General features: G+C 37.2%; 1 long non-coding RNA gene across 2 annotated transcripts; it reads left to right on the top strand.

Annotated features, from left to right (window-relative positions):
* Window positions 1-6,540: 6,540 nt before the first annotated feature.
* Window positions 6,541-20,541, top strand: LOC126591855 (uncharacterized). Of its 2 annotated transcripts, none has more exons than XR_007612525.1 (4): window positions 6,541-6,992; window positions 7,091-7,197; window positions 7,589-7,650; window positions 19,982-20,541. It is a non-coding gene; the product is annotated as an uncharacterized LOC126591855 (long non-coding RNA). The 2 variants fall into 2 exon arrangements; XR_007612524.1 differs by lacking the exon at window positions 19,982-20,541 and adding an exon at window positions 7,909-12,595.

Genomic DNA, 20,541 nt, shown 5'->3' with positions numbered 1-20,541 from the left:
AATTTAGCCACTGATTCGATCTTTGTAATGTGTAGATTTATGGATTGTGTTGTTGATCCAAGGGCTGTTGGGGCTTGATCTTGAAGGTTGACGAACAGATTTTCAAGGGGCTTTTGGGCTTGATCTTGAAGAAATGGTTGTGCGGATTTCTTCAAGGGGCTTTTGGGCTTAATCTTGAAGGTTGATGGGTGAACAGATCTTCAAGGGCTTTTGGGCTTGATCTTGAAGAACGGTTGGATGTATGGATTTGTTGATGTTGTTGATCCAAAAGGCCGTTGGGGCTTGATCTTAGGATTAATGGACGATGAACGATGAACACTTTCTTCGAGGGGCCGTCGGGGCTTGATCTTGAATTGGTGGAAGTTCTTCAAGGGGCGTCGGGGCTTGATCTCGAAGGAGGATTTGATGAAGAACGAAGACAGCTTTCTTGATCGTTCGGGATTCGCTTGGGAGCTTTAAAGTTTCAAAGCTTCAAGGTTTTGGAGTAATGTGAATTGGTTATGAATTGGTCCTCCCAAAATGAATGAAATGGCCTTGTATTTTGTATAATTTTTCAAGGCCTAATTTTGAATATAATATTCAGCTGAAATAAATCATTTCTGCCAGGTGTTGACACGTGTCCTTATTTGATGACTTTTCTAATTTATTTTGATTTTTTCGTTTAGTCACACGCTACTGTAAAATTTATTTGACATGTGAGCGTTGAAATTGTAATTATTGGTCAACATTTATTTCACCGAAATTTCGATATCTAGAGATGGGTTTGCTTTGATTCTTCATTTTTCACACGTAAACGATGCAGAAGGTGTGGTAAGTGATCACATATCAGATAAAACGCGCAATTCTTTGTGATACGCTGTTCTTACAAAGGATTTTTTTATTGGTATATATAGACACATTGCAAATTTTATGGATAGTATTGGCATGAGACGTCTCAGTCTCCTGATACGAATAAAGAATGCCCTATAAACTTACATGGATGATTCACAATATTGAATTATTCACAACATCAGATCGCACACAATCAGTTCAGTTTTCTACCAAAACAACATTGAATTAATGACTCTTGTATTGCTGAATGAGGAAAAACCAGTATACAACATGATAAGTTGGGTAGAGTTTGGGATGATTTAGGTCTAAACCTCATCAAGCCACAAAGAGAAGAAAATGCATGTGGAAGATGTATATATGGTTGATTACACATGGAAAAGGAAAACTTTCACAAACTAATGACTCATTTTTGTTGTCACTTAGGCCATTTTTACACATCCGCAATTGGAATGAAAATAGGGAGTCCGATTTTGATTATGTTTCATTCTTATGTATACTAAGATATGGAGAAATTAAGACTGTGTGGGGCCCACAAGAAAAATGGAACTCAACTCCTCCTTGTGGAGGAATTGGATTCCTTGGTGGGAGGTGAGAATTGAATTCCAAGAGTTGGGGGTAATCTGGAATGCATGATTTTTATCCATTATACCCCACATATTTCATAAAAAGCCATGTTTGCCCAAGGTGTATATATAGTAGTTTGGAGAAATGCTTAATTAAGAGCAAGATTGCAACGCAAAAAAAAAAAAGGTTTTAAAGAGCTGGAAAAATGGTAAAAAGAATTATGGATGATATTATAAAGAGGTAGAAAGTTTCTAAAATTTATAAGTATATGTTGTTTTCGAAATTGAAGTCATAATCTAGCGCATATATAAATTTATTAAGAACATGGGCAGTTTAGTAATTATACTGGCTTTGATTCCAATTCAAGGGTAATTGGTAAACAACTTTTATGGAATCATAATCATTCTTACTCTGATTCTAGACAATTTAGTAAATAACTTCCATAAGAATTTGATTATGATTCCTCCTCAATTCAACTCCTCATAAATTCAATTCCTCTTAACTTGATTACGACGCACATGTGAAGTTGTGAGTAATCGCAAGAAACACGCCGTAAAACTGTCAATGTTTTGCAATGAGTGTCTTGTGTTTTTATGTGGGATAATATTTTGCATCTGCAAAACTGTGTCAAATATTAATTTTCTGCAGACCTACTACTAAAAATGGACAATAATGAAATGTGATGATATCTATTGCATTTTGTTTTTTTATCCTATTACCAAAATCTGGGCTACAAGAGGTTGCATCTAAGCATAATTTGATAACATTTATATTTGAAATGGATATGAATTTAATGTAAGAAATAGGAGAGATATGAAGTAGAGATAATTCAACTTTTCCAGAGAGCAAAACGTTGCTGCTCCTCTTTGTATAGTCATTCATCAAAATCTGATTACTGATATTCACCTACCCTTCTCTAAGAAGAAGATAAGGTTGAAATGCCTCTAAGGCATGCACCTAAGACAAAGCCATCTAGGCCTTACACCTTACATCTAATCTTAGCTGTCCATCTGTCTAACTTAACTAACCTTCTATCTAGCCGTTGCACTCAAATAGCAACTAGTCTTTATATTCAAAACTCAGGTTTTTTTGGTAATGATTCAAAACTCAGTTTTTTTTGGTAATGATTCAAAACTCAATTAATTATCAAAACTGTAGAACAAAAACTGATAGAGAACAACATATGTTCCATCACTCCCCTTTAAGTGGTTTTCTGCTTTGACACCAAGTAATTCCATGAGATAGACATCATGTCCTTTGGCAATACTTTGGTAAAGATGTTTGCAATTAGTTTTGCATTATAATATATTCTTTGACTTGGAATACTGGTCCAAATTGAAAATTAGACACATTGCTGATCCCATGCATATTGAGAAGAAGTTTGCAATAACGTGGTGGGAACAACTCTGCCTATCAAGGGAAAATTGAAGGACACCATGAAAATTCGGATTGGCATGCAAGAAATGGAGATAAGGCCCAACCTGTGGCTGTAATTTGTTAATGGTAAATACAAGAAGAGACCTGCCAATAATACCTTTAAGCCGGATAGCAAGAAATGATTCTTGAAGTGGGATGCAAAGTGTGGAATTTTCAGACGGATAAGCTAGCAATATATTAAGACACGTTAAAATGGACAGTGGGACATTGTTGGGTTTGAAGAGTCATGACTACCATGTTTTACTGCAGCGGCTCCATCTGGTTGGTATTTAGCCCTACTTGGACGACGAAGTTGTTGAGACGATTATATATTTGTCTCGATTCTTCCAGCAACTATGTGCTAAAGCATTGCAAAAGTCGGATGTAGATGACATGATTGAAGATATTGTGTACATCCTATGCATGCTAGAGAAAATATATGTTGAAAAATATTAGTATTTATGGTTATTTGATTATTTGAGTTTGCTTGTTAGTTTAGTATATGGGCTTAGTCCATCCGAATTAGGGTTTCTAGGTTTTGCTCTCTATAAATATATCTTATAGTTTAGTATGAAGTTAAGTAAGTTAGTCACAATGTAGCCTATTGGGATTTTGTAGTCATTTCGGCATTCTCGTTTGTTTAATAATATTCTTATTATTTTGTAGCCTTGTTTGTCACACACTTTGATATTCAACTATATATCCACCAGCATTTTTTAGAAGTATGGTTCACGTAATGATACATCTGCCGAATGAGGCAAAGCTTGCAGGGCTAGTGTATAATCGTTGGATGACCCAATTGAGAGGTAATCCTGACAGTACATTTGTTAATATTCTTTATTTAGCAATTGAAAAGAAAAGTTCATAATATTGATATTTTTCAAACTGTTGGGCAGTAATAAACAGTTCTTTCGCAACAGGGCACGACCCGAAGGATACTTAGCAGATGCGTACATTGTAAAAAAATTGCGTACCTTTTGTGCGAGGTACTTGCTAAATGTTGAAACTTCTTTCAATAAGGCCTCATGCAATTTCAATGGGGGTGAGTGAGACGAAAAACTATGTTGCTCATCCTGCATGCTCATTCGGCTAAGGACCCTTGTTTGAACCATTCAAAGACGGTACTTGGAGGTGGCTCATTGGTCCATATTAAACAATTGCGACAAAATCTAGCTATTCCAAGAACAGTATGAGGCATTGATGAAGATCCAATATCCTTCAAATTGGGTTGAAATGGACAGACAATTCTTTCCGTGTTGGTTTGCCTAACATGCAAGTCAGTTTAGTTTTAAATTAATTTAATTTTGTTTGTTGAAAAAAAAAAACTTGCATATATAGTTGTATTTGGCTTTTACTAGATGAGGTAGTTGAGAGAAGCCAAATCGCCCTTGTTCGACTAAGAATTATTGAAATTGGTACGTGGTCCCGTTAAAGCAAAAACGTACTATGGTTTTCACGTGAATGGAGTTAAATTCTTGATGACAAAATGACGATAAATTGTGCATTCAAAACAGTGGAGTTTTTGTCTTAGGGAAAAATGCAAATAGTTTTTCCGTCGGCAAACTTATAGGTGTGGTTCAATTATTATACACAAATCATAAGGAAGTCATGATATTCAAGTGTCATTAGTATTATACAAACCCAAACAACGCAAGGATTATCATTCGAGATAATTACATGTTATATGTCAACATAAACACCCGGTGGTTAGAAGATGATTCCTATATCCTCGCTAATACGGCAAAAAAATATTCTACCTCGATGATCCAAAAGCAAGAGGTGGTTGAAAAATACTACATTTCATACAACATAGAAATACTTAGGACTTGCCAAAACCACAACAGGAGGACGATGAGGATACCGATTATGACCAAAATGTTTACCAAGAGAATTCATCCATAGCGACCCGAAACATTCCCAGAGTACAAAGCAACACATCGTACAACCACCATGCCAGATGTCATGTGTCCTCATAATTGAAATAGATGCAATATGTATTGGCATCGGGCCCCTCTCACCAATCCAGCCGAATATCTTGACAATAGCACCGATAACTCAAGTAATGAAAGGGCTTCAGAAGAGGATAATGAAATGGAAGATTATACTAACAGTGATTTAAGGTTTATTGTTGTAATATTATGTGCAATCCATTGTAATGAAACTTGTGTACTAAATAAAGCATTGGATTAATTTTATTTTTTACAATGGTCCATTCAATCTTCAATTTCTAAAAAAATATTTAAAGATTTCGCCCGATAGAAGGGCGAGAGTTTCATCGGATAAGGCGCCTTGCCCGACGAAAACATGGGAAATTTGGCAGGCAAAGATATATTTTATGATTGAGGGTTTAGGGCTTTTTGTTTGTCAGGCAAAGGTATAATATTTGTCTGGCAAGGTATATGACATTTTCGCATATTCAATTCCTTGAAGATTTTCGCAGTCGGCCAAATTAATTTGAACGATCCAACAGTTAGTGTAGTTTGGTATATACTCCGGGATTGCATAGCCAAAAATCGAAAAAAAAAAAAAAAAACTTTCATGGATTCGGCAACGAGACGAAATCCTTGGACGGTTAGAACTATATAATCATGATTTAACGATTATTTTAGCTCTAATTTTGATGAACTTTTACAACTACATTGCTCGATCCTATAAGAATACAATGAACGGACCCGATCATCAATTTATAATATTTGCAATAGTGGTTACTACAAAATTTTACATCCTTCTTAATAGAAGTATTAAATAAACTCTAAGTGTTCGTTGAATCCATTATTTTGACGAGATACGCTGTGTACGAAATTGATTTCAATGATCCAACTGTCAAACTTATTTGGATATTATACTAGATTGCATATACCAAAAATCACCAATAAAAAACTTTCATGGATTAGGAAACGGGACAAAAAGTTGGACGGTTACAAACGTAGAATCATGATTTAATGGCTATATCACCTTTGATTTTGTTTATTTTTTGCAAGGATACTAATTGAGGCTCAAACCACACATTGAATAGACCTGATCATCAAATTTGATGATTGAACTATTTGAAATTAAATAAAAGTATAGAGAAAAATTGATTTTTTGGAGTTTACCCGAGGAAATTTGTAAATTTAATTGGGCAAACTTACTCAATTTCGTCGAGCATTGTCACTATATTCATCAGGAAAACCTTAAAGTTTCCCCATATATTTTTCTCAAAAAATCCAATTTCCCTCATATTAAAGATTTGCCTGACCAAATCCTATGAATTTCGTTGGGCAAATGTTCTTGCCTACATTATTTTCGTCAAAATTTTCATTTAGCATACTTTTTTTATGGAGGGACTTGCCTGACGAAATGTGTAATAACCAATCCCCAATTTTACGGTTTTATGAATTTTAAAAGATGTGAATTGACCAAAATGCCCCTAAAGACGAGGATGTTGACTTTAGTTAACCAACGTATAGTGAGATGTACAAAACTTTTTTTTAGTGTATCCTTGTAGTACTCACTGCTACTAACGCGTAGGCGCAAGCGGAATCAAATTTTTGGAGCTACGATGAAGATTCTACAAACTTACAAAGTCCAAGGCATTTTAGTAAATTCACAATTTCAGATATTTTCTATTATATATCACATTTTTATTTTTTTTTACTTTTACTTTTAAAATTTTATTTGGTGAGACTCGCACCCCACTTCCTTCCCCCTTCCTCCATGTGGCAGTTCATCCTTTACATTTTTGGGGACTCTCTCGAACCCTCCCTGTCTCTCTCACTCGATCTCTATTCTCTTTCACCTCACTTCAGCTCTCATCTCAAAACTCTCTTGCCTTCTGTGTAAACTAGAGTAGCTGAGCACCATCACCACTCGCCGTCTTCTCCGGCAAGCTCCACAAGAACTACTAAACCACACTAGACCACCCATATATGTCCATCTCGGTCTCTCGCCCTGCACCTCTCTCCCTCAAACTCTTTGTTGTCTCTCTTTCATCTTTGTAAACATGGTATGGCCATGAGGCCGAGATTACCACCACCATTTTCCGTGGCGAATGACAATCGAACCACTACTTCCACATTATCTTCTCACCTGAAACCTAGCCTAGGCCTTAGGTTTAGCCCTATAAATTCAAACAATATAACTCTCGGATCATGGAGCTCCAGCACTGTGGAGATTTCCCGGCGTGGATCTCATCGATTTTAGTGAAGATGAGTGTCGAAAATACTTCAAATGATCTCTTCTCATCGTTTGAATTGACTTTTAGAGTTTATGAGTGAGTTTCGGACTGGTTTTATGGCAGAAACAGCGAGGGGAAGTTTCTCCCCAGATTTCAATGAGAATCGTGGCCATCAGGCCACATTCATGCCATTTTTTCTATCAACGCCGACCCGCCTCAGCCTTAAATTGGTATAGTTTTATTCATCACATTCCTAACTTTTAGTTGGTTCTTGAATCAATGATTTTGGTTGGGAAATGAGCTCAAACAGAGCTCTGAAAGTTGGATCAAAACTGCAAATATGTAGAGCTTCGCAAGGAAAATGAGTACTAACGTACTTGCAGGTGCGTGGGCGCGCGTGGGGAAGCCACCGGGAGTGGCACGTGGTTGCCAATACAGCCACCTTACGGTGGTGCATGGAGGGTCCCTCCCTTAGGTTTCTCGACATGCTGAACCCAAATCCCCCGTCCGCTTTCCGAAATTTGACCGTTTTAAAATAGTTCCTTTATTTGTCATACTTTGTACGAATACACGAATTTACATTAGTATGTTATATATTAATGTAAATGGTTTCATTTCTAGGTAAAACGCATCGCAAGGATATTCGATGCCCGCAAGGCGGTTTTGACTTAACAACACGATTTGTGAGTGGGTCTTTACTTTTAAATATTATATATTTATTTAGTTTCCTTTTATATATTTAATAAAAAAATTCTATGTTACGCCTATATTAAATTAACATTTATAAGAAATAGTGAAATGACGGAAATTACAAAATTATGAAATAATCCTATGGGATGTCTTAATTAGATTTGCGGCTATGAATAGTATTATGTTGACTAGAATTAACAAATTATTGTGGCCCACTCACCCTTATTTTTCGCCCCTCCATGTTTTAGTAGCAGAGTTTTCATGTTGACGAGGATTCTTGACAAATGTGGGTATAGGAGAGTACCTTTGATGGTATAAGTCTTATCCTACTTTTACTGTATTTTACTTATGCTTTGACATCACGTGTGAAATAAGTTCATTCTCGCTCATATGCGCACTCTTCTATTTCGGCACTTTTGGGTTTAAATTTACTCACATTTTCCACTTCACTACACTTTATGCCTTTGTCACCTTCTTGGTGTCGGCTGATGCGAAAATTAACTTAACACACAAATTAAACCCTCTTGTTGTCAAATTGTAGTATAAATGCAAGTAGGGATCGTTCTAAACCGGAGATTAGGAGGGCTTGCTAAAACCTCTAAACTGACTTAAAAACATATGAACAAAGTTAAAAACACTAAACTAGACTCAAAGAACTTAAAACAAACTCAAATGACTCAAAACAAGCTAAAAACGCTCAAATCTTCCTAAAAACACAAACTGGGCAGATTTGGACTCTAACACACTTTTGGGACACCTAAAAACACAAATCAAAACAGATTTTGACTAATAAAACACTTTAAAGTAAAGGGGGTTTTGGTTTTGACGAATTTGAAAACAAAACAAGTAAATTAAAGAACTAATGAAATCTGCATGAATTTGAGTAAATTGAATGGATAGAAGGCTAGCTAGGAGGTTCTTCTCCACACATGACATACTTGCACATAAACCAATTTTCAGTTGTTCTTTTGATCAATCATGAAACTCAACACCCCAAGTTAATTAAGTCCGCTTAAATTAACCTTCAAGTTCTCCTTAAGTTATTGAATTGGATGGGAAAACGTATACAAAAATTCAAGCATTCTTCAAAAGTTCTTTACGTGAACAGCACAATAAAGATACAATCAAAGATCATTAAGCATTATGAAAACTATAAGTATTGACGAGGCATTCGTTACTATGATGAGCATGAAACTCCTGCCAAGAATTTATTTAACGAGATCGTTTATAAGCGACCTCCACTACTTGTGAATATAAGTTTGTAACTATTAGGTGAAACTCCCTTATACTCTAGCATCATATTCATGCATGCAAACTAAGTGTGCACTCTTAATAAACATACACGAATAAGTTATCAATCAAGCAGTTAAACAAATTGAATTCACAACTTATGAAATCACAACTGAAGGTAATCAAATCATATTGCAAGCATGAACATGGTTTCGAATTCCCCCTAGCTAAGGGGGGTTTAGTTCCACATACTCACAAAGCAAAGATAAACAAATTTAGACATTGAAAACAAAAGAATGAAAACACCTAAAAATGCTCCAACAATCCAACTTGAATGGCAAGCACGTCCAAGGTTCCTCCTTCTTCTCTTTGTTGCGGCACAAGGTGTGGTTTGATGGATGAGTGGTAAATTATGGTGGTGGATGGATATAGGTGAGTTATGGTGAAGGGTGGATGGGTGGATTGTGTTCTATTTTTGGTTGGATGAGTGCCACGACAAGGGAATGGAATTGTATGTGTTTGTGGGATGTGGGAATATATGGATGAATGTAAGGTCTTTTTTTTAGATCCCTAGTTATGGTGAAGGGTGGATGTATTTATAGGATAGGGAGAGGAGTGTATGGAGTTGTAATGAGTGGATGTAATGGTAGCTAAATGTGTTGGGTGGTTGTAATGAGTGGATGTAGTGGTAGGTGAATGTGTTGGGTGGTTGTAATGAGTGGATGTGTTGGGTGAAATGAGTGGATATAGTGGTAGGTGAATGTGTTGGGTGAAATGAGTGGATGTAGTGGTAGGTGAATGGATGTGTTGGGTGAAATGAGTGTGCTAAAAATGGTTATTTATAGGGAGAGGATGATGCACAAACTTCAAATTTCGTCCATTCCCTTTGCTCCAAGCATATGCTATCCATTCCATGCCCAAAAATGCTCCAAAATCACGTGTGAAATAGGTTCATTCTCGCTCATATGCGCACTCTTCTATTTCGGCACTTTTAGGTTTAAATTTACTCACATTTTCCACATCACTACACTTTATGGCTTTGTCACCTTCTTGGTGTCGGCCAGCACAACTCGATTCCGAGTTCAGGTAGACATTCCAGGTCAGGTGTGTCAGTTTGGTATTAGAGCATAAGTTTAGGCAGTATTGCATTTATCACATGCATGATGTAAGCATTCTCGGTTGTTGAACTTAATTGAGAATCTTGCCACCTCGTCGAGCGCGAAAAATGTTTTAGCTTTTCCTAAGTTTTGAGTTACTTAGAAGAGTTATCAACCTTACGGAAGATCGTTTTGGTGAACGTCTTTATACTTTAAGTGAAGAAACTTCCTGCCGAGGAAAGATTTAGATCGGAGTCAAACAGATGACCCTAAAGTAGGCCTATTATGTCGATAACTGTGTACCACTGTAGATTCACCAATCAATCCAATTACTATTCTCTCGTCATCATTACCAAACCTTTCGAGATAGGAAACCACAATTCATTTTGATTCCTTGGTAGTATCTATTAGTATACCAATTATCAAAATCCCTATGAAGTTTTACTTTTTGTTGAAATCTTTGGAAATGTCTCCAGTGACGATGTGGTGCTAAAGTTGTAGCACTCGACGAAAGAACATCTAGGGAGACAATCACTTTTGGTCCCCGATAGCACTAATCTTCTTAAACGCACTGGTTATAATTCTGAATCTTCAAGAGGAAGATTATACTCCATTAAACCCCATCCCGAGTAGATTATTAGCAAATTCCTTTTCCCAACCTTAGAACACTTCGACTAACACTAATTACTAGAATTTCTTTCGATGTTGTACTCATTATTATGATGAGTATATGCATGAGAGTACGAGTTGTTATACCTTCGATTAGCAGAAATCCTAAAAGCAGTAAGTAATTTCCCTTAGAATCAACGAAACCAACTCACGGACCAATTCCTTACCAATCATCCAAAACCATCCACCCGAGCGGGCTCTAACCTGTAATCAGCCTATGGTGGCACTACTTATTGACGATGTTGTTCGATATCCATAAGTTATTAACCAGTATTTAGGCAGTATGATTTCTGATACCAGACACATGCTAGTATTTGGGAGTGATACCTTTATGCTAGAATGCTTATTCACAGTTTCAGGGTAACAAACAATATCAAAATATTTTAAGTGTTTTAATTAATGGCATGATTGATAGACTGATTAACAGTGAATACTTGAGTTGAAGAAATTAAATCGTGGAAACTTAGGACATATTACCCACATTTGTGTTAACCATATTACCCATTTAGGTAACCAAAACCTTTTCGACTAGCCATCTTTCCGATCACTTCCACAGGCAAACCCGTTGTAAGAATGAGATGAGTATTAAGGAAGTTGTGAAGGCCTTTAGTATGTGGCGTTGTAAAATGAAGTAGTATGGTACGTTTCAAGGACATATACATTTGGCGTCATTTCTCAAAATTTTACCTACGATATCACCAAATTATGAAGTGAAGTACACCATCGATTCACCTTTCTATTATCACACTTATTCTCTTTGCATCTTATCGAACGACTTCTTTGACATTTAGAAAACTTAGTTGTAAAAGGTTATTGATTAGGACTTTACCCAACCAAATACTTTATCTAGGGAACCTCAAACCTATCCGTGAAGGCGAAAGACTGAACCTTAGGATCGTACCTAGATTTTAGCTACTCAATTGGGTGACGATTAAAAACCGTTAACCCCTACTTCAAGTTGATGGTCTCTCCTACCAACTTTTTGAACCAGAGTTTTCTTTTGTAGCCTAATGGAGTCGTAGTAGTCTTGCCAAAGACTTTCTCACCTACCCCAACAACGAGATCAAATCTTCTAAACACTGACAGTCAACTTTATACCAAATTCCTTAAATGTTAGCTTGTTTAGATTGGTACTTTTCTTGGGATACGTGATCTCAGCAGACGACATTCTTTTCATTTCCCCAAAAAGTTGTAGATGAAGAAAATGTTACATTCCCACAAATTATTGTGAAATGCGAGATATCATTGGCCTTGTCGATTTTTATCAGCAGTTTGTTAGCGATTTTTCAACTATAGTGTTTTTCCTCACTTGTGGACCAAGGAAAGTTAGTTTAGTTTGTGATGTTGAATATGAATAAATTTTCTGACAACCGAGTTGTTATCTCACTTCACCTTTGTCTCACACCTTTTGATGACTTTGATAATTTTGAAATCTACTATGATGTTCCACTAAATATTTTGATTGCGTACCAATGTAGCGTCATAGAGTATCACTTATGCTTCCCGACGGTCGGAAATGTAGGAAATGAAACATCTTATTCATGACCTAGAATCAACAATTACCATCTTTAATTGAAAACCGGATGACACTTTTCTATGGAGAAACGTGTCCAAAATCTTTACCAACCTTAAACTTCTCAAATAATCTTTATTTCAAATGAGCTAAATTTCTGACAATGACGATAGAAAAACCAAATCAAAGCCTACAATTGCACCATCGTGTATCACCTCGGTTGTGCAAACATAATTATTGTTTACCACAACAAAAAGATATATCTACCCTTGAACACCTTCAGCCTATCATATCCCATTTTAATTGGAATTCACGAGTATTGATTTGACTTTACTTACGAATCACCAAGAAATCGTTTGAGTGGTTATAATCACTTCATGTATCTGAATAAAGATAGGAAATATCACCATAAGCTCTCAGTACGAGGTATCTTGTACATGTGGAGATTATGATGATGTTTCAGTGATTATAGACCAACTTGATAAGTCAACTCACTTTCTGTTGGTCCAGAAAGACTACATTTTAGATCACTCGGTAAAATTACTCATTCTTGATTTTGTCGGATTTTCTAGCGTTTCGATCAGCATTTACTATGACTATGATTCCATATTCACCTCGTGTATTGGAAGACTTTCCAATCAACTTTAGGCACGACACTTCATATTATTTTTTAGGCAGATAGACTGTCTAAGCGAACCCGTTAGACATTTAAATTTATTTGTGACCATAATTCTTCAATCACCTACCAAATATTCTGCTAAACAAATCCTTATCGTTGGTGATTGAATATCCTGGAAGCTACCATTGTAGTGGGATGTCATGCATTCAATCTAGTTACCTTGTATTCTAGATTTGATGGACTTGTTTTGACCCTCATATTCTTTAGTGTTCTTTTAGCCTTCTCGACATAGTTTTTCGCTTAATCCGTGAAAAATTCACTATGAATCTGCTCGCTAAGGCGTTGTGAATTACATTGTTCGATTACAGGGTATGCCTATCACTATTGTATCTACCCGTGATGCACATTTTACTTCCAAGTCTTAGGAAGCCGTATTGAAGGCAAAAGTACAAATTTTTGTCTAGTACCACTTTTCACCCTCAGACTAATGACCAGTCTGAACGAACTATCCAAACCTTAGTGGACATGTTGCATTTGTTCATCCTACAGTTTGAACATGGTTATGATAGACACCTATCTTCGTTGAGTTGTGTGCAACTGCTGTTATTATTTTGATTTTGGTATGGTACCATTTATGGCACTCTATGTAGATTCTAAAAACAGTACATGATAGACAAAAGAGTTGCGAACAAGTACTTGAAGGATCGAGATTACGATGTAGGAAATTGTGTGCTATTGACGATGTCGACTGAGAGGGTAATGCATAAGCGCGATCAAGACCTTAATCGGATGATTTATGTGTATTTCCCAATGAGGGTCAAGGTGGTAATATTGCAACATTGATAATATATTACTTGCTTATCGAGACAACGGTGAGTTGTCGGTATTGCGGGCTGCAGATCATAATATCGATAACTTATTTGTTGGGTTCGTTAAGCAAATGGGCAAGTAAGCCCGTCTACATTAGTATTTTTATTTATTGTTTTGGCTTGACCCAAAGATACTACATACATATTTTCGGAGTACATGACGATACGAATGCGTAGGTAAAATTTTTTCTATTTTCAGTTTTAATTTCAGTACCATTATTTTAAGTTTATATTATTATATATGTATTTTGTCATGATGTTATTAGACACACACGTGCGCGCACACACACACACATATATGTATTTTAACTCTATGTTTTTATAAAGGTATTATATTATAGTACTATATTGAAGGAGAAGGAAAGTTTGAGTTTGGAGGCATGAAAGAGGAATCTTTGCAATTCAATGGCGATGGAATGACATTCTCTTTTATGCAACTATTCTAGCTGGATATCTTCATTACATAAATTTTTCTTCTATCTTTTCACTATTTTATGTACAGCAAATTAATTCAAATTTTGGTTACAAAATTTTTTAAGGTGGATAGATTGTAATAACCCATCCATAATTTTACAGTTTTATTAATTTTAAAAGGTGTGAATTGACCAAAATGCCCCTAGAGACGAGGATGTTGACTTTCGTTGACCAACGTATAGTAAGACGTACAAAACATTCTTTTAGCGTATCCTTATAGTACTTGTCGCTACGAACACATAGGCGTAAGCGTAATCAAATTTAGAGCTACGATGGAGATTCTACAAACTTACAAAGTCCATGGGCATTTTAGTATATTCACAATTTCAGATATTTTCTATTATATATCTTTTTTTTTTCTTTTTTCTTTGTCTTTTAAAATTTTATTTGGTGGGACCCCCACCCCACTTCATTCCCTTTCTTCCATGTGGCAATTCCTTCCCTACATTTTTGGGGACTCTCTCGAACCGTCCCCATCTTTCTCACTCGATCTCTCTTCTCTCTCACCTCACTTCAGCTCTCATCTCAAAACTCTTCGCCCTCTGTGTAAACCAAAGCAGCTGAGCACCACCTAACACACCCTAATCCCGAAATTCTCAAATATCAGGATAGGTACATGTTGGCCGGCACCCGAGGGTGACGAAGCCATTTTAAACATGCATATAAATAAAATATGTAATTAGAAAGAGATACACCAATGCAAAATCATGTTCAGAGCGTACAACTAATCAAGAATAATGTGAAATAATTATTATAGAAAGGTATGAACTGGGGAATGGAACCTACATAAAGGAAGCTCGAAGATGCCTAAGTGGAAGTGCCTTGACGTTAGGATCATGTGCCTCGAATTTAAAACCTGAAGGGGGTGCAAAACCAAAAAAGTGAGTGGACCAAAGTTTGTAATAATAGTACTAATAAGAAGAAAACCATTTTATTTATGAACATACTAACCCCCTGTTTTGAAAACACATATAATACTACATAATAGGTTTTTGGAAAACTCTTGCATACAATGAAAAACGTTCGTAAAACATGTACGTGTAAAAGAATGCTCAATAATGGTGTTGTCGCCGCCCGAAGGTAAATCCATAATCTCATCAATGTTGTACTCACTAGGAGTATCATAGTGGCCTAAAGACATAACCATCACCAAAGGTGAAGCTATATGACACTGGGTTACGCTAGTGAAGAAACCATGGTCCATCACCCAAAGGTGAAGTTGTAGGACTCTGGGTTAGGCCAGAGAAAAGGATATAACATATATGTATATGCAGTGGGTCCATAACGCAAAGAAGAAGCTGTACAACTCAAAGTTATGCCAGAGAAGAAAAAGGGGGTCCATTACCCGATGGTAAAGCTATATGACTCTGGGTTACACTAAAGAAGAAACATATACACATAGCATATCACACAAACACTAGCCCCGGGCTAGTGAAGCTGGGGGGTATGTCATAAATATCCTCAACTGTGTCCTATGGCCATAGACGTCTGCATACCTGATTGTGTGTATGTGTTATATGATAACCCTTTTGATAAGCACTGAAAACATACCTCAACACTCATATTAAATATGGAGCTCAAAAGCTCAAAGCCTTGTCTCATAATTCCATGATTCATAAATCTGTAAAATAAATTATATTCGTAATCCATAGAATTTCATATATGAAAAACCAATAATTCATAACCTTTCGTAAAACCTAAATTAGATAAATAATCAATAATGCATAAAACGTAAAATCATGAAGTCATGCTTTTCGTGAATGCAATCCTAATATTTTATGAAAACATGCAATTTAAGAAGGGGTTCACTCATAAATATTTTGTTGCCCAAAAGCTGCTCGAACTAGTGAGGATGGAGTCACTTCCCACTGATTCACCTAAACAAATATAGAGGCCATTTAGTAAAACTCTACTAAAACAGTCGAATCTGGGAAAATGGACAACGGATTCAGATTCGACACGTCGAAAAGCATAAGGAGGGACCTTGGGTTCCCTCACACGTCTTTGCATGTGTAGCCATAAGGCGGTGGCCAAAAGGCCACTCGTCACTGCACACACCGCCACGCACCGAGATAGGTCGTCAGAAAAGTCACCAGCATTACTGTAGATGATGGCGGAGCATAATACCTCCAACAAAGGCGCGTGTGCTCCATGCGCCGGCCATATCAATTAGGGGTGGGCAAACGGGCCTTGGGTCCAAGTGGTTTAGGGCGGGTCCAAAAATTCCAAATAGAAAACGAGGCAGGGCGGGTTCATGAAATTAGTGAGGCGGGGCGGGTCTAAAAAACAGGCCCCTGGCCTAAACCGTTTCCACATTGGATTTAATATCCCTCAAATCAAGACCATTGATTCCCAACCTTATCACAAGTCACAACACTCTCTTTCTCTCTGAATCTCAATCTTAGAAACTCAAACTTGTAGTGGCGCAACCAGTCAAGCTCATCCTTTGTCCATATCTCTCTCGCTCATCTTTCCCAATCTTATTTGATCCACGCTTCATGTCATAACACAGCAAAAAGTTACTTGCAACTTTTTTCCTTGACACCTGAGATAAGCCCCCATTTGATCTCCTAGTTGTCCAATTTATCAAGAAGTTTCTACTCCCACAACTCACCAAACCCAAATCCCAAAACCACGTAACTTCGATTTAACCCCCAGCAATGTCCACCATCGTTGACTGATTAACGACGATGGTTTGGACCAATTGATTCCCAACTCTATCAAAAGTCACAACACACATTCTCTTTCTCTAAATCTCAATCTCAGATACTCAAACTTGTAGTGGCGCAACTAGTCAAGCTCGATAATCCCTCAGCAAAGCCTCTACAACCACAACTATTTTCATGCCAAGATCCGGCAAAATTGAAACAAAATAGGAGAAATTTTCCATTTTCAAAACCAGATCTAACCCTAAAATTCAAACCAAAATCCCAAAAAACCCAAAAAAAAAATCTGCAGTGGGATGAGTTTGAAATTTTCAAGTACATATGCATCCAGAAACCCGAACCAGATCTAATCCTCATCTCTTACCTTTGAACCTATCACGCATGCAACCCACTCCCAACTCTTAAATTTTCAATCTCTTTCTTGCTCTGTGGTTTGATTTTGAAGATTTGCAGTCAATGAAGTTGTGGAAGGAATAGGGAGGTGTTGTAAAAAAGGAAACACTTTGAGCTTAATTGTGGAGAGAGACCTGTCTCGAAAAAAAGGCCACTGGCTTCAACGACGTCGTTCCCATCTGTAGACCCGTGGACCCGCCTCGAATTGACCTGTTTTAAACTGGTCGGGTTAAGTTTGGTTCCAAAACTCAGAATTCTTATACTCACCCCACTCCGTTCGATTTTTAAACGAGTTCAATTTGGTCCCTCCAAATTTGGGCCCAGCTCGACTCATGGCAACCCCTAATAGCAGTCCTCCCATGCACGGCCCACGCATCGATCATGGAACTTGGGTTCAAGCTCTAGTCAGATTTGGGATTTGGTCTGAGAAGTAGGATCGGGTTTGTTGGGTTGGGCTGAGTTAGGGTTAATGGGCCAAGGGTTTTGGGCCTGGTTTACTAGTTTAAAGGATTGGGCCTGGATAATGGGTTGGGTTTAGATTAGGTTGCGGGTTGGGTCGACCTGATTTTAGGTCAGAATCCACAAAGAAGAAAGCCAGAGTTTCCCAAGTTCCGATCAACCTCAAATCTTAACTAAAAATAGCAATCTAATATATCAAATTGAATCCCGAGAAACAATGAGTTGGAATATACCTTTGGTTTCCTTGATTGTGGCTGGAGTTGGCCGGAATATGGCCTGGAAGTGTTTTCCCGAAGTGTTTTCTGCATCCACACGTGTGATTAACTCCTAAACTATCCTAATCCAATACTAAACACTATATATGGGGTTCCAAGGGTTTACCTTGGTCAGAGATTCAAGAAGCTCTCCGGAGTATGGCGAGATGATGTCGATGTGCTTCCTTGTACATGGAAAAGTCAGATGCAGAGAGAGAAATGAAGGAATTTGAGGGAAAAAAGTGATACTGGTGAGGTCGTTGTTGTTGTTGTCTGTTTATATGTATATGTGTGTGTGTGGTGCTTGGGAATGGAGAGGGAAAGAGTTGCGGAGAATAGGGGTGAGGGAGAGTGTTTCCCGAGGAAAGACAAAGATGAAGAGAGGGAAAAAAAGAGAAAGTTCTAGAAAGAGAAAACTCAGGGAAGGGAACACATGGTAGAAAAAGAAGTGGTGTGTGGGCCCCATGTGATAGATTTTTATTAAATAATAAAATATCTAATCCTAATATCTCGAATAGTGAAGTGATTATTTTGCCCCTTGACATCGTAGTTTCTTAAAATGTTCATCGTAACTCCAAATCTAATTCTGCTTGCTCCAACATGCTTGTAGCGAAGACTACTACAAGGATACGCCAAGAAAAAAAATCTTACATGACACGAAGAAATGGTCAACAAAAGTCAACATTTTTTCTCCTCAAAGGGCATTTTCATAAATTCACACTTTAAAATTTATAACCCGTAAACTTTAGGGACTGGTTGTTACACCACCACCACTCGCCATCTTCTCTAGCAAGCACCACAAGAACTACTAAACCACACAAGGCCATCCATATTCGTCCCCATCTATCTCTTCATGCATCTTTCTCTTTCAACCTCTCTATCGTCTCTCTTTCATCTCTGTAAACATGGTACGGCTGTGAGGCCAATTTTACCAACACCATTTTCGGGTGAATGATGACCGACCCACCACTTCAATGTTATCCTCTCACCTGAAACCTAGCCTAGGCCTTAGGTTTAGCCCTAGAAATTTAAACAACATAACTCTCGGATCATGGAGCTCCAACACAGTGGAGATTTCCTGGCGTGGATCTCATCGTTTTCAGTGAAGGTGAGTGTCGAAAATGCTTCGAATGATCTCCTATCATCAAGGTTCTAAAAAACGCTACGCCTTTGTCGAGCGGTGGATTGGGGCCTAGTGCCTAGGCAACTAGGCGGGAGCCTAGGTGGATTAGGTGGATTTAAGTAAATTTATTATATTTGAGTGTATTGGGTAAGATTAAACTAAGAGAAATTAATTCGGTTCAAAATTATCATAAAAATTAATTAGATTTGCTATATAGAATACATAAATATAATGTTTTTACTTTTAAAATAATATATATATATATATATATATATGTGTGTGTGTGTGTGTGTGTGTGTGTGTGTGTGTGTGTGTAATGTTAGGATTTAAATACAATGTACTATGATCTTAAAAATAAGTAAAAGAATAATAAAACATTTAAAAAGATAGAAAAATAAAAAGTGAAGATGGATTTAAGTGAGAGAAAAAAAATACTACTATAAAATTAGTAAAAAGGTTAGTGAGGACTAAGAAACCTTGTAACTAAAATAAAGCTGGTGAGTGGGACAAAAAACAACACGTTCGTTTAAATTGCAAAAAAAAAAAGATGGTGGGGACCACTAGCCCATCATCTTCCTCGCGCATTCATAGCTCTGCAACAATTTTTCCAGATTCAATTTCAAATTATGGCGGATTCACAGACACTCACCTAATCTCCGCCCAGGCCGGTATAGCTCCGCCTAGCCCCACCTAATCCTGCCCAGGCGTCTGCCTAATCATTTTTTGAGTTAATCGCGGCAGTCGGTCATCGTCGAGTGCCTAAGTGCCGCCTAGGCTGATGATAAGCTCATATTTATATATATTTCACATCAAATTCACTTGTCTTTTCTTAGTTAGTTCCTTATATTTTTGAGCTATTTACGTTGTTTTTGTGTTTTGTGAGATTTGTCAAGCAAAGAAAAGAAAAATAGCACAAGTGGGATTTTAAGTAACAAATTCGTCAAAACTGCCTGTGCAGATCAGCTAATTGTGGAAGCAAGTTATGAATAGCTCAGAATGAATTACAGAATGAGCCTTATATTCTTGGAAAGCTACGGATGTCTATTTTCTGGAGCATTTCACGGATTGTTAATATCATTTGTCTAGAAGAAGTTATGGCCATTTTAACACTGAAAGGTTTCCAAGATGCTGAACAGTTCGTAACTGACAAGACTGCAATGAAAGCAATAAACCTAATAAATCTAACAGCCAAAACTGATGCAGCCAAGAACAAGTCAGCTGACACTTATTCAAATATAAAAGGGAATGGAATTAAAGATGAGGATTAAGAGGGAGTAAGTGGCATAAAGGCTACCTAAAGAGTTACAATTGTTTTACCATTTCCTCTCACTAATTGTCATCATTAAATTGCTATTAGTGGGTGAGTTAAGGAGAAGCAGCAAGAATTGGTTTAAAAGCAGCATTGGGGAAGGAAGGAAAGGGGAGGAGGCCTCTGTCGATTTCTTTCGGTTCTATCTTCTCAAACTCATGTCTATCATTTGTTTTAACTTAAGGATTGTGTGTTACTAAATTTTTAGT

Source organism: Malus sylvestris, chromosome 12 (genome assembly GCF_916048215.2).
Source record: "Malus sylvestris chromosome 12, drMalSylv7.2, whole genome shotgun sequence".
NCBI lineage: Eukaryota > Viridiplantae > Streptophyta > Magnoliopsida > Rosales > Rosaceae > Malus > Malus sylvestris.
Note: the sequence above shows the minus strand (reverse complement) of the source record. Positions and strands in the feature narration are given on the sequence as shown.